We start from the raw sequence: 13,591 nt of genomic DNA on the forward strand, positions 1-13,591 counted from the left end.
CCTCACAGACTCTCTGCACTCAGTATCTGCGTGATCAACAGCTACCCCATCCACTGATCCATAGCTCCTGTTCCCATCCCCCTGCCAAACTAGTTTAAAAGCTCCCAAAGAGCTCTAGCAAACCTCCCGCCCAGGATATTGCTGCCCCTCCAGTTCAGATGCAACCCGTCCTTCTTGTACAGGTCCCACCTTCCCCAGAAGGTATCCCAATGATCCACATAACTGAAGCCCTCCCTCCTACACCAGCTCTGTAGCCACGTGTTCAGCTGCACTCGCTCTCTGTTTCTAGCCTCACTAGCACGTGGCACCGGTATCAATCCTGAGATTACTACTCTGCTCATCCTGCCTTTCACCTTCCAACCGAACTCCTATATTTGCTTTTCAGGTCCTCATCCCTTTTCTGAGCTATGTCATTGGTACCGATATGTACCACGACTTCTGGCTGCTCCCCCTCCCCCTTAAGAATCCTGTAGACTCGATCCGAGATATCCCTAACCCTGGCACCCGGGAGGCAACATACCATCCGGGAGTCTCGTTCGCGACCACAGAATCTCCAGTCTGTTCCTCTAACCATTGAATCTCCTATCACTATCACTCTCCTATTCTCCACCCTTCCCTTCTGAGCCGCAGAGCCAGGCTCAGTGCCAGAGACCTGGCCACTGTGGCTTTCCCCTGGTAGGTCCCCCCCCCCGCCAACCACAGGGGATCCCTGCACTATGCGCCTATTCCCTTTCCCTCCCCTGACGGTCACCCAGCTACCTTTATCCTGCGACTTCGGTGTCAGTACTTCCCTATAACTGCTCTTTATCATCCCCTCTGCCTCCCGCATGATCCGAAGTTCATCCAGCCCCAGCTCCAGTTCCCTCACGCGGTCTGCGAGGAGCTGGAGTTGGGTGCACTTCTCACAGGTGACGTCAGCAGGGACACAAGTGGTGACCCTTACCTCCCACATCCTGCAAGAGGAGCATGCAACTGCACTAGCTTCCATCCCCTCTGCTCTAAATTGACAACAGAGAATAAAAAAATATAAAGGAAAACCTTACCTTACCAAACCCTCCACACAAGAGTCCATTTTTTTGGTTGGAGGAGGAGGATGGGTGGGAGACACTACACGTGTAGTGTTTCGGGTTTAGCCACTGCCCGAATATATAAGTTCACTTACCCAGCAGTCCCCGTGTCCGCGTCCGCCGAATCGCCAGGTAAGTACTTAATAGTGAAACGTACCTTCCCAGCTGCCCCCTGGTTCGCACTATCACCGCTACTGCTGATCAAAGGTGTTGCTGTAATAAAAACAGAAAATGCTGGAAATGCTCAGTAGGTCTGGCAGCATCTGTGCAGAGAGAAACAGTTAAGAGTTCAGGTCTGTTTCCTTAGCTCACATTAACTTTGTTCTCTCTCCACAGATGCTGCCAGACCTGCTGACTATTTCAAGCATTTTCTGTTTATGTTTCAGATTTCCAGCATCCGCAGTATTTTGCTTTTGTGCGTGTGTTGCTGTGTCTGGGACTGTTTGAGTGCAATGCTATTGCTTTATAAACAGCGTTGAAACAAACATTTATCTCGCTAACACGCAGCACTAATACACAGCTGGATATAAACAGCAGCCTGCAGCAGAGGGTGCAGTGGATGTTTATTAACACAAATAATTCACCAACACAATATTTACTGCTATCCACAATCACACCACGCTTCATCTTAACACGTTTTACTCTTTGTTTACATCAATTTCTTCCTTCCAGTAAACACTTCAATTTGGAACACAGCTTCCAAATTACCTTTATTCACAAACCCGAACACAAGCTGCAAATGCTGCAAACACAGACCAGCGCAGACTTTCCCCTTTCTGTCAACCCATTCCTGCATCACTGCCTCTCCACCAACATTTGTTGCTGGAATCATACAATCGTAGAATGGCTAAAGCACAGAAGGAGGCCATTCGGCCTGACGAACCCATGCTGGCTCTCTGCTAAAGCAACTCACCTCGTCTCACTCCCCAGTCAGTTCTATTTCGGTGGTGGGAAAACTTCTCGAAAGAATAATTCGGGACAAAATTAATAGTCCCATGGACAAATGTGGGTTAATTCAGGAAAGCCAGCATGGATTTCTTAAGGGAAAATCATGTTTAACTGTCCTGCTGGAGTTTTTTGATGAGGTAACAGAGAGGGTTGATGTGGTCTACATGGACTTTCAAAAGGTCTGGCAGCATCTGAATGGTCACTGACCTGAAACATTAACTCTATTTCTCTCTCCACAGATGCTGCCAGACCTGCTGAGTATTTCCAGCACTTTTTGTTTATATTTCAGATTTTTAGCATCTGCAGTATTTTGCTTTTATTGACTTTCAAAAGGAGTTTGACACAGTGCAACACAACAGACTTGTGAGCAAAGTTATAACTCATGGAATAAAAGGGACAGTAGTAACATGGATATGGAATTGGCTGAGTGACAGGAAACAAAGAGTAGTGAGCAATGGATGTTCTTCGGGCTGGAGGAAGGTTTGTAGTGGAGTTCCCCAGGAGTCAGTGTTGGGACCCTTGCCTTTCCTGATATATATTAATGACCTAGACCTTGGTGTACAGGGCAGAATTTCAAAGTTTATGGATGATACGAAAATTGGAAGCATTGTGAACTGTAAGGATGATAGTGTAGAACTTCAAAAGGACATAGACAAGTTGGTGGGATGGGAGGACAGATGACAGGTGAAGCTCAATGCAGAGAAATGTGAATTGATTCATTTTGGTCAGAAGAACATGGAGTGACAATATAGAATAAAAGGTACAATTCTAAAGGGGGTGCAGGAGCAGAGGGACCTGGGGGTATAAGTCATTGGTTGAGAGAGCGGTTAATAAAGCATACAGTATCCGCGGCTTTAGTAATAGAGGCATAGAGTACAAGAACAAAGAGGTCATGTTGAACTTGTATAAGACACTAGCCTCAGCTGAAGTACTGAGTCCAGTTCTGGGTGCCTCACTTTAGGAAAGATGTGAAGGCATTGGAGAGACTATGGAAAAGATTCATGAGAATGGTTCCAGGGATGAGGAATTTCAGTTCTGAAGATAGATTGGAGAAGTTAGGACTGTTTTCCTGAGAGAAAAGAAGGCTAAGAGGAGATTTCATAGTGGTATTCAAAATGATGAGGGGTGTGGACAGAGTGGATAGGGAGAAACTGTTCCCACTTGTGAAAGGATCGAGAATGAGAGGGCACAGCTTTAAAGTAATTGGTAAAAGAAGCAAAAGAGACATGAGGAAAAACTTTTTCACACAGCGAGTGGTTAAAGTATGAACTGCCTGATAATGTGATGGAGGCAGGTTTAATTGAAGCATTCATAGGGGAATTAGACTGTTATCTGAAAAGGAAGAATGTGCAGGATAATGGGGAGAGGACGGGGAAATGACATGAGGTGAATTGCTCATTTGGAGAGTCAGTGCAGACACGATGGGCCAAATGGCCTCATTCTGTGCAGTAACAATTCTGTGATTCCAATATTCAAGTCATTTATATATATGGTGGTCCTGACACTGACCCTTGTGGACATCACTGTTCACCATCTTCCATTCTGAAAAACAACCAAATACCACAACTCGCTTTTCTTGATATTTCATACATTTTTTAATCTAAGCAGATACTGACCCTCCTATTCCTGGAACCTCAGTTTTGTGACCCAGCCTTTTCTGTGGTAGTCTGTCAAACGCTTTCTTAAAATCCATATCGACAACATCCATTGCTTTCCCTTCATCAACCTTTTCTGTTATTTCATCAAAAACTCAGTTATTTATTAATAGTTGCAGCACTGAAACAGGCCCTTCGGCCCACCAAGTCTCTGCCGACCAACAACCACCCATTTATACTAATCCAGCATTATTCCCATTTTCCCGACCACATCCCCCATCACCTGCCAACACTCGGGGCAATTCACAATGGTCAATTTCCCAATCAATCTGCAAGTCTTTGTCTGTGCGAGGAAAAACACGCAGTTGCAGGGAGAACTCAAACTGCGCACAGACATAAGCCAGAACTGAACACTGGTCGCTGGAGCTGTGAGGCTGCGGTGCGAAACACTGATCTCCCAAAATGACCGTAGCAGGACTCGAACCTACAATCTTCTGATAACCTCGTTAAATACACCGAAGTCAGACGCCTTCTCCATTAGGCCACACGGCCAATAGTGAAGGATTGGAGAGGTGCTGAACCTCTCAGTTTTCGGTCTACCCAAACCAAGTTCAAGGCCTGAATAATGAACCGATTGCCTCATTAGTTCTGTGAATAATACAATGATTTAATAGACAATGTTTTGAAACATTCCTGCCCATAAATCTTGATAACAGAGAGTGTGTGGATCTCCTGACTCAGAATGTTTAATGGATACAGTCCTCAGATCCGACAAGGAACCCCTGAACATCCACAGTAAAGACAGTGTGGATGAGGAAATGTAAGAGCCGGGAGCTGAAACTCAGGGACGGCCGAGCTCTCCTGTCATTGAGCTTGTGTGTCTGCTCTGCTCGCCGCACTTCCAGCTCTACTTTGTTTCCAATGAAAAGATGAAAAGGGCTGTTCGGTTTTCCTCTCACTGACAGCGTGTTTCACTCGGGTTAATATAACCCGGGACTTTTGCTGCTGAAATGAATTCTGCAAGGTCCCAGCAAACACACCGGCTCCCTCCTTTCTCCCCTCTTTCGATCGGATTGTTTTACCAGGAGGGGCTCAATAATAACAAACCCCCTGCAGGGAATGACCACAAATTGAGCATCTAAATGGGGCAAGTGGGCAGCTTTCTGGTTTCTAGGTTCCCCCTACCCCGCCCCTCCCTCCCTCCAGTCCAAGCCCCTCTTCACTTTCTTTGGGACTTTGATGAGGGTGAAATGGGGAAAGTTCCCATTGATGTTTGAATGCTGAATTGCTGCAAAGATCTGCGCACGCACGGTGTTGCCCCGCCCCCAGTGGGACGTCACTATGAGGAGTGGAGCGCATGCGCAGCCTTTCCCCAACCCAGTCTGTGAGGCCATTCACTCAATCAGGGGAAGATGCTTCAAATCAGCTGCTAATGGAGACTTCCCGGGCCCGGGGGAAGGGAACAAACAGCATCTGCTTCCAGCAGCCACTGCTTTGGGAGCGTGTCCGCAGATGTGCTCAGAGATTAGCATTGAGTGGTGGGAACTTGAGGGGGAGTCGGGGAGTGTTTGGAACAGACACTGTGGAGCAGGAGCTGCTCCCGGAACATGGAGTGAGCCGGGGACACGGGGAAGGGAGAGTTCATTCTCGGACAGTGTCTGTACAGGCTCAGGGAGACACAATGGGAAGAAATCACTATTGAAAATCACTGACAATTTCACCACCCAAAGAAGAGGGAATTTTCCTGCTTTAGTTCCAGTCTCTCACTGTTTGTTGGATCGTGAACAGTGGCGGAAAAATAGCCGCAAAATAACGAGCGTTTATTGCAGACACCAGGTGAGAAGTGTGAAAGGCACATTTCAAATAGTGGCTGCTTGTTTTCTGTTGAAATAGAAATGTGACTGTGTAAAGGTCACTGCTCTATCGGACAGTCCCAGTCATTGAGCAGTGCAGGGCTTGTGTTGTTTCTGAATGTCACAAACTTGTTGTAAAACCACTGCAAACACCTGGTAAACAGAAGCTGAATACTGCAGTACTGCAGTGGAGTCAGACACTGAAACTGTTTGTGTTCCTGGTTTTCATTTTGTGATTGTTCATAATGATTATTATTGGGATGATTACATTGATCGCTTTTGTATCTTCTACCTCACCATTTCTTTCATTCCTGCAGGAAAATACATGAAGGAACCTGAATGGATGTGGTGATTCTTGACACAAGGAAAAGTGCAGTGATCTCGTTCCAACACACAGTCGGTACAGGATCACTCCCAAAGCACAGAGATACTGCCAGCTCATCAGTTCCACTGGAACAAACAAAAGAAGTAGTCAGACAGACACTGATCCCAAAGTCGAGAGACACATTTTCAATCCAACAGTCAAACAACAGCAGGAGAGACAGAAGTTGTTTCTATTTCACACCAATTCAGTAGAGCTGATAGGTTGATACATCAATCGCAGTCCAAAAACAAACTCACTATCAGATCTAAATAAACTCTGTCACCATGGTTACATTTTAAATATAAAACTTGAAACAGAACAGACAAAATTTACATGATTGAAAGGTACAGAATGAATGCAAGGAGGCTTCAAGGGGATTTGGACAGGGTAAGTGAATGGGAAAGAACATGGCAGATGGAATATAATGTGAATAAGTGTGAATTTCTCCACTTTGGGAGAATAAACAGAAAGACAGAGTATTTCTTAAATAGTGAGAGGTTGGGAAGTGTCGATGTCCAAAGGCACCTGGGTGTCCTTGTTCATGAGACACTAAAAGCTAGTGTGCAGGTGCAGAAAGCAATTAGGAAGGCAAATGGTATGTTGGCTTTATTGAAAGGGGATTTAAGTACATGGTTAAAGATGTATTGCTTCAATTGTATAAAGTCTGGCTGAGACTGCACCTGGAGTATTCTGTACTATTTTGGTTTCCTTATTGAAGGAATGATAGACTTGTCACAGAGGGAGTGCAACAGAGATTCACCGGACTAATCCCCTGGGATGGTGGGATTGTCTTATGATGAGAGACTGCAGAAACTGGGCCGAAATTCTCTGGAGTTTCGAAGAATGAAAGGTGATCTCATTGAAACTTACAAAATTCTTACAGGGTGTGACAGGGTAGATATGGATAGGATGTTTCCTCTGTCTGGTGAGTCTAGAACAAGGGGACACAGACTCAGAATAAGGGCAGGCCATTTGAGACTGAGATGAGCAGGAATTTCTTTACTCAGAGGGTGGGAAATCTGTGGCATTCTTTATCCCAGTGGTCTATGGAAGATCAATCATTGAACATATTAAAGACAGAAATCGATAGATTTCTAAATACTAACAAGATCAAGGGATATGGAGATAGCAGGAAAAATGGCGTAGAGGTAGATGATCAGTCACGATCTGTTTGAATGTTGGAGCAGGCTCGATGGGCTAAATGGCCTAATGCCCCTATTTCCTATCATCTTTTGAATCCCAATAATGTACATCGGAACGTTAGACCAAGTTATGCATTACATACAAGTTCAAAAATCCCACAGAGATTAAGACTGAAAGATACAGTATCAATTCCATTACTACAAAATGAAGGACTTGGAGCTTGCAGACCAGCCCATGTATAAGATTGAAAGTTATATTTTCATTCACAATCGTTTTCACAGAGCTAAATATTAAATACCAATCCACAACTTGTACAGGACTACCAAATAAAACCTACAACTGTAAAATACAGTTAATCCATATTTTAAATTAAACACAAGGCAAACAAATATTGATACATTAAGAGAGTGGAAAACAGTGAGAGCAGAGTGGAGCAGAAAGAGCCCAGGAGAGAGAGGGAGCAAGAGTTCACTCGGAGAGCAGGGAACAGCGAGAGCACGCGTCAGAAAAGGCAAATGAATCCACAATTAATGGGAAAACACTGAATGGTGTGGAGGAAGTGAGGGACGTTGGAGTGAATGTCCACAGAACCCTGAAGTAGCAGTACATGTTAATAAGCTGGTTCAGCAGGTATATGGAATCCTTTCCTTTATTAACTGAGGTATAGAATATAAGGGTGACCTGGTATCCATGTCAATAAGTCACTGACAGCTAACATGCAGGTGCAGCAAGCAATTAGGAAGGCTAATAGTATGTTAGCCTTTATCACAAGAGGATTTGAGTACAGGAGTAGTGAATTCTTGCTTCAATTGTATAGAACCCTGGTTAGACCGCACTTGGAGTACTGTGTACAGTTTTGGTCTCCTTACCTTAGGCAGGATATTATTGCCATGGAGGGAGTTCAACGAAGGTTCATCAGACTTGTTCCTGGGATGGTGGGATTGTCCAATGAAGAGAGATTGGGGAAACTGGGGCTGTCTTCTCTAGAGTTTTGAAGAATGAGAGGTGATCCCATTGAAACCCACAAAATACTGAAAGGACAGTCAGGGTAGATGCAACTAAGATGTTTCTCCTGGTTGGGGAGTCGAAAATCAGGGGACACAATTTCAAAATAAGGGGAAGCCACTTAGGACAGAGATGAGGAGAAATGTTGTTACTCAGAGGGTTGTGAATCTTTGGAATTCTCTACACCAGAGGGCTGTGGAAGCTCAGTCGTTGAGTATGTTTAAAGCAGAGATTGACAGATTTGTAAATACAAATGACATAAGGGAATATGAGGAAAGTATGGGAAAAAGGGCATTGAAGTGGATGTTCAGCCATGATCATATTGAATGGTGGGGCAGTCTCGATGGGCTGAATGGCCGACTCCTGCTCCTATGTTTCGATGTTCCTAACTCCACATTATCGATGCCTCCCATTATCTGCCTCAGGCCGACTTGTCGGGTGGTGCAAACAGATAAGACTGCTTCTGATCTTCACCAGAACAGAGAGTGAGATGTAAAATTGATCATCAAACAGACTGTGAGAGAATACAACAGAATAAAACACATGGAGAGACACTGTGGAATAACAAATAGATTTGATTGGAATGTTGAATTTTGATTGGAATGGATAAAACACCAGAAACAGCAGATTAAATTGGGATTCTCATCATTATATTGATCTGAGACAGAAAAGAGAAACTGATGGGAAGAAGGAAGAATGGAACTGTTAAGTTTTTTTGAGTTTTTCACTCACCCATGAAAGCTGATTAAAAAAAGATGCAAATAACAGAGAATTTCACCAAAAAGGGAGATTAAATGCTGCCGAAACCTTGGATCGAAGGATGCCCCAACAGATCACCTGTTTAACTGTCTCCTCACTGGGGGATTTCAATCAGTGAGCAATATTATTCGCTACCTTTTTTTTGTTAAATGAACCCAGAACTGTCACTTGGAGTTAATATCTGCATTCCGACTCCTGAATATTTTCTGGACACATTTCCTGCTGAAAGAACGAAGAACTCTTTTCTAATTTACACAATACTATATACACATTCATCAAACCTCTTAAGCTAGCATCCTTGGTGCTGCTCTCTCTTCTCCCAAACCTCATCTCATGTGACAGTTGCATCATCTCTCTGACAGTGGGAGGGGTTGATCCCACGATCTTCAGCATTAACCCTTTACATCCTTATACTACACTGTCTGTCCAAACAAATGGGTGGAGGGAACTTCCTTCATTTATTCAAACACTTGAAAATCAACTCAAAGCCATCAGAGAGAGAGGGAGAGAGAGTGTCAGAGAACTTCCTGCATCCAGTCCTGACCCTGTCACACTCAGCAGCTGCTCACCCAGACCCCACTCTCATCAACACTGAACATTGTTACAGAGACCCTTCAAATAATGTTTATAAAAGGCGGAAAAATTCAAAGTTCATCGCAGCCGGATTGAATGGAACAAAGTTTAATATCTTCTCACCGTCTCTCAATACCCACGAGACATAGGTTTTCTTATTTGGTTCCTTTGATTTTTCTTGTTCCTGATTGACAAATATTCCAAACCTCGGATCAACCCTCCCACTCGCGTCATGTCCCCAGTCTCGGTTAAAAGCAACACATAACGAGACCAACACTCTGAAACAGACTACGCAGTCACACTTTCGTTCAGTGAGATTAATGTCGAGCTGTTTTCCAGATTGAATGTAACCGTGAACAAATTTGTATCAAAGAAGTTGCCTTTGGCGTATCAGCACTGAATTTCTGGACAAGGAGGAACAGCCATTCCCAACTCACATCCTTCACAAAGGCTGTTTTCTCCTGTGACTGAAATTCATCATGTAATTTGAATTCCAAGTTCAAGTTCACAAAACAGAGATGTAAATGATTGACAAGGAAACTTCGAAAGCATATCACGAATGTGAAATAAGGCTCTGCTGGGAGTTGAACCCAGGCTCTTCTATTCACTAGATAGGTGCTTTCACCAACTAAGCTACAGAGCCAAACCACAAATGCTTGCGTAGTTGAAATCAGAGGAGGATCTGTTTATTCTCATCACACGTCTCCACTGGTCACAACATATTTTAACTTTTCCCATTTACTGATACAGTCATATACTCTATTTTTCCCAAAACTGAGAATGGAGGTGGAGGGGCGACATGATAGAGGTTGACAAAGTTATGAGTGGCAGAGACAGAGTGGATAGTCAGAAGCTTTTTCACAGGGTGACAGAGTCAGTTACGAGGGGACATAGGTTTAAGGCGAGGGGGGCAACGTTTAGAGGGGATGTGCGAGGCAAGTTATTTACACAGAGGGTGGTGAGTGCCTGGAACTTGCTGCCGGGGAAGGTGGTGGAAGCAGGGAAGATAGCAACGTTTAAGAGGCATCTTGACAAATACATGAAGAGGATGGGAAGAGAGGGATACCTTCCCCTGAAGTGCAGAAGGTTTTAGTTTAGACAGGCATCAAGATCGGCGCGGGCTTGGAGGGCCGAATGGCCTGTTCCTGTGCTGTACTGTTGTTTGTTCTTTGGACATAGATAACACGTTTATAGATGTGGTCACCCCACAGCTTAAGAGTATGAAGGGAGAGAGGGAATGGGTGACCACCAGGCAGTCAAAAAGAATCAGGCAGGTAGTGCAGGACACCCCGAGTGCGTCTCACTCTCCAGCAGGTATTCAGTTCTGAATACAGAGGACAATGATGCTTCACCTGGGGAGTGCAGCCGGAGCCAAGTCCATGACACCATGGGTGACTCAGCAGCAAAGGGGAGTACAGGGAAGACTGGAAAAGCCATAGTGATAGGTGATTCAATCGTCAAGGGAACAATCAGGTGTTTCTATGGCCACAGACGTGAATCCAGGAATGGAGTGTTGGCTCCCTGGTGCCAGGGTCAAGGATGTCATTGAGCAGTTACAGAGCACCCTGAAGCGGGAGGGTGAAGAGCCAGCAGTGGTAGTCCACATCAGAACCAACAACATAGGTAGATATAAGGATGTTGTGCTGCAGTCAGAACGTAGGGAGCAAGGTAAGAAATTAGCAAGCAGGACATCAAAAGTAATAATCTCCGGATTACTCCCAGTGCCACGTGCAAGTGAGTACAGGAATAGATGGATAAGACAGATGAATGTACAGGAATAGATGGATAAGACAGATGAACGTGTGGCTGGAAAAATGGTGCAGGAGGGAGGACTTTCGATTTTTGGGACAGGTTGGACTGGTTGCACCTGAACCGAGCCAGGACGGAGTTCCTTGCAAGATGTTTTGCTCGTGCTGTTGGGGAGGGTTTAAACTAGTTTGGCAGGGAGATGGGGACTGGAAGGTAGAGTCAGATCAGAAATGAAAATGGGAGGCAGAAAATTAATGGAGTCTGGAAGAGAGAGGAAACACTGATTAGAAAATTCAAAACAAAAAATGTTAGCAGTGCTCAAGGATATCTAAATCAATGCAAGGAGTACAGCAAATGAAGCAGATGAGCTCAGGGCACAGTTAGACACACGGCAGTATGATATCATAGCTATTACACAAACATGGCTAAAGGAGGGACAGGCATGGCAGCTCAATCTTCCTGGTTACAGGGTTTTCAGAAGTGAGAGGGAAGGGGATAAAAAAGGAGGGGGAGTGGCAATTTTGGTCAAAGAAACTATTACAGCTGTGAGGAGGGATGATATGTTGGAAGGTTTATCAAATGAGACCGTATAGATTGAGCTGAGGAACAAAAAAGAGGCAATCGCACTGCTGGGAGTGTACTATAGACCCCAAAACAGTCAGAGGGAGATGGAAGAGCAGATATGTAGGCAAATATCTGAGAAGTGCAAGAACAATAGGGCAGTAACAGTGGGGGATTTGTACCACCCAAACATTAACTGGGATACTTTTTGTGTAGAGGGAATTGAGGGAGCAGAATTCTTGAGGTGCATTCAGGAGTACTTTTTTAGCCAATATGTAGCAAGTCCAACAAGAGAGGGTGAAGTTTTAGACTTAGTTTTAGGAAATGAAGAGCGGCAGGTGGAAGGAGCGGCAGTGGGACAGCAATTTGGTGGTAGTGATCATAATTCAGTCAGTTTTAATATAATTATGGAAAGGACAAGGATAGAACAGGAGTTAGAGTTCTCAATTGGGGTAAGACCAACTTTACTAAGGTGAAGATTGATTTACCGAAAGTTTACTGAAAACAGGTAGTTGAAGGTAAATCAGTGTCAGAGCAGTGGGAAGAATTCAAAGGGGAGATTCAAGGGGTTCAGAGTCAACATGTTCCCACAAAGAAAAAGGGTGGGAAGGCCAAATCTAGAGCCCCATGGATGTCAAGGAGTTTATGGGTATAATAAGGCAGTAAAGGAAAGTTTATGCCCAACACAGAGAACTGAATACTACAGAAAGCCGAGAGGAGTATAGAATGTGGAGGGGGGAAATCAACATTGAAATTAGGAAAGTTAAGCGAGAGCATAAAAGAATATTGGCAATCAAAATTATGGTGAACCCAAAGATGTTTTATCAATACATTGAGAGTAAAAGGATAAATAAGGAAAGAATAGGGCACAGAAAAGACCAAAAAGGTAACCTATGTGTAGGGCAGAAGATGCTGGCATTGTTCTGAATAAATACTTTGCATCTGTCTTCACAAAAGAGGGGGAAGATGCATATATTGTAGATAAGGAAGAGGGGTGTGAAGTATGGATGTGATCCATACAGAGGGAGAGAGGACATATTAATGGGATTAGTGTATATGAAAGTTGATAAATCACGAGCGCCGGATGGAATGCACCTCAGGCTGTTAAAAAGAAGCAAGAGAGGAAATAGCAGAAGAGCTGATCATCATTTTCCAGACCTCACTGGATACAGGTGTGGTGATGGAGGATTGGAGGACTGCTAACGTTGTACCTTTGTTTAAAAAGGGAGTGAGGGAGACCAAATAATTACAGGCCAGTCAGTCTAACATCAGTAGTGGGCAAATTATTGGAATCTATTCTGAGGGACAGGATAAAATGTTACTTCGAAAGGCACAGATTAATCAAGGATAGTCAGCATGGATTTGTTTAGGGAAGATCTTGTCTAACCAACTTGATCGAAATTTTGAAGAATTAAGAAGGAAGATAGATGAGGGTAGTGCAGTTGATGTAGTCTTCACGGATGTAAATGTAGGGGGTATGAGCTTGCAGATGGCACAAAGATTGGCTGTGTGGTAAATAGCAAGGAGGATAGCCGTAGACTGCAGGAAGATCTTCATGGTCTGGTCAGATGGACAGAAAAATGGCAAATGGAATTCAATTCAGAAGTGTGAGTTGATGCACTTGGGGAGGTTAAACAAGGCAAAGGAATACACAATTAATTGGAGAAGACTGCGAGGTGTAGAGGAAGTGAGGGACCTTGGAGTAAATATCCACAGATCCCTGAAGGTAGCAGGACAGGTCGTTAAGGTGGTAAGAAGGCATATGGAATCCTTTCCTTTATTAGCCGATGTATAGATTTAAGAGCAGGGAGGTTATGCTGGAACTGTATAAATCATTAGTCAGGCCACAACGAATACTGTATGCAGTTCTGATCACCTTATTTCAGAAAGGATGTAATTGCACTAGAGAGGGTGCAGAGGAGATTCACGAGGATGTTGCCGGGATTGGAAAAATGCAGCTATGAGGAAAGACTG

At 44.2% G+C, this 13,591-nt stretch overlaps 2 non-coding genes and 1 pseudogene across 2 annotated transcripts; 1 reads left to right on the plus strand and 2 right to left on the minus strand.

Annotated features, from left to right (window-relative positions):
* Positions 1-13,591, plus strand: part of LOC137363438 (histone H2B 1/2-like) — a 38,204-nt pseudogene that overhangs the window by 15,449 nt on the left and 9,164 nt on the right.
* On the minus strand, positions 4,074-4,162 carry trnar-ucg (transfer RNA arginine (anticodon UCG)). Its single transcript is given in 2 exon segments — positions 4,074-4,109; positions 4,126-4,162. It is a non-coding gene; the product is annotated as a tRNA-Arg (tRNA).
* On the minus strand, positions 9,877-9,950 carry trnat-agu (transfer RNA threonine (anticodon AGU)). The gene has a single exon. It is a non-coding gene; the product is annotated as a tRNA-Thr (tRNA).

The sequence above is a fragment of the Heterodontus francisci genome, unplaced genomic scaffold (assembly GCF_036365525.1).
Source record: "Heterodontus francisci isolate sHetFra1 unplaced genomic scaffold, sHetFra1.hap1 HAP1_SCAFFOLD_61, whole genome shotgun sequence".
In the NCBI taxonomy this organism is placed as follows: Eukaryota; Metazoa; Chordata; class Chondrichthyes; order Heterodontiformes; family Heterodontidae; genus Heterodontus; species Heterodontus francisci.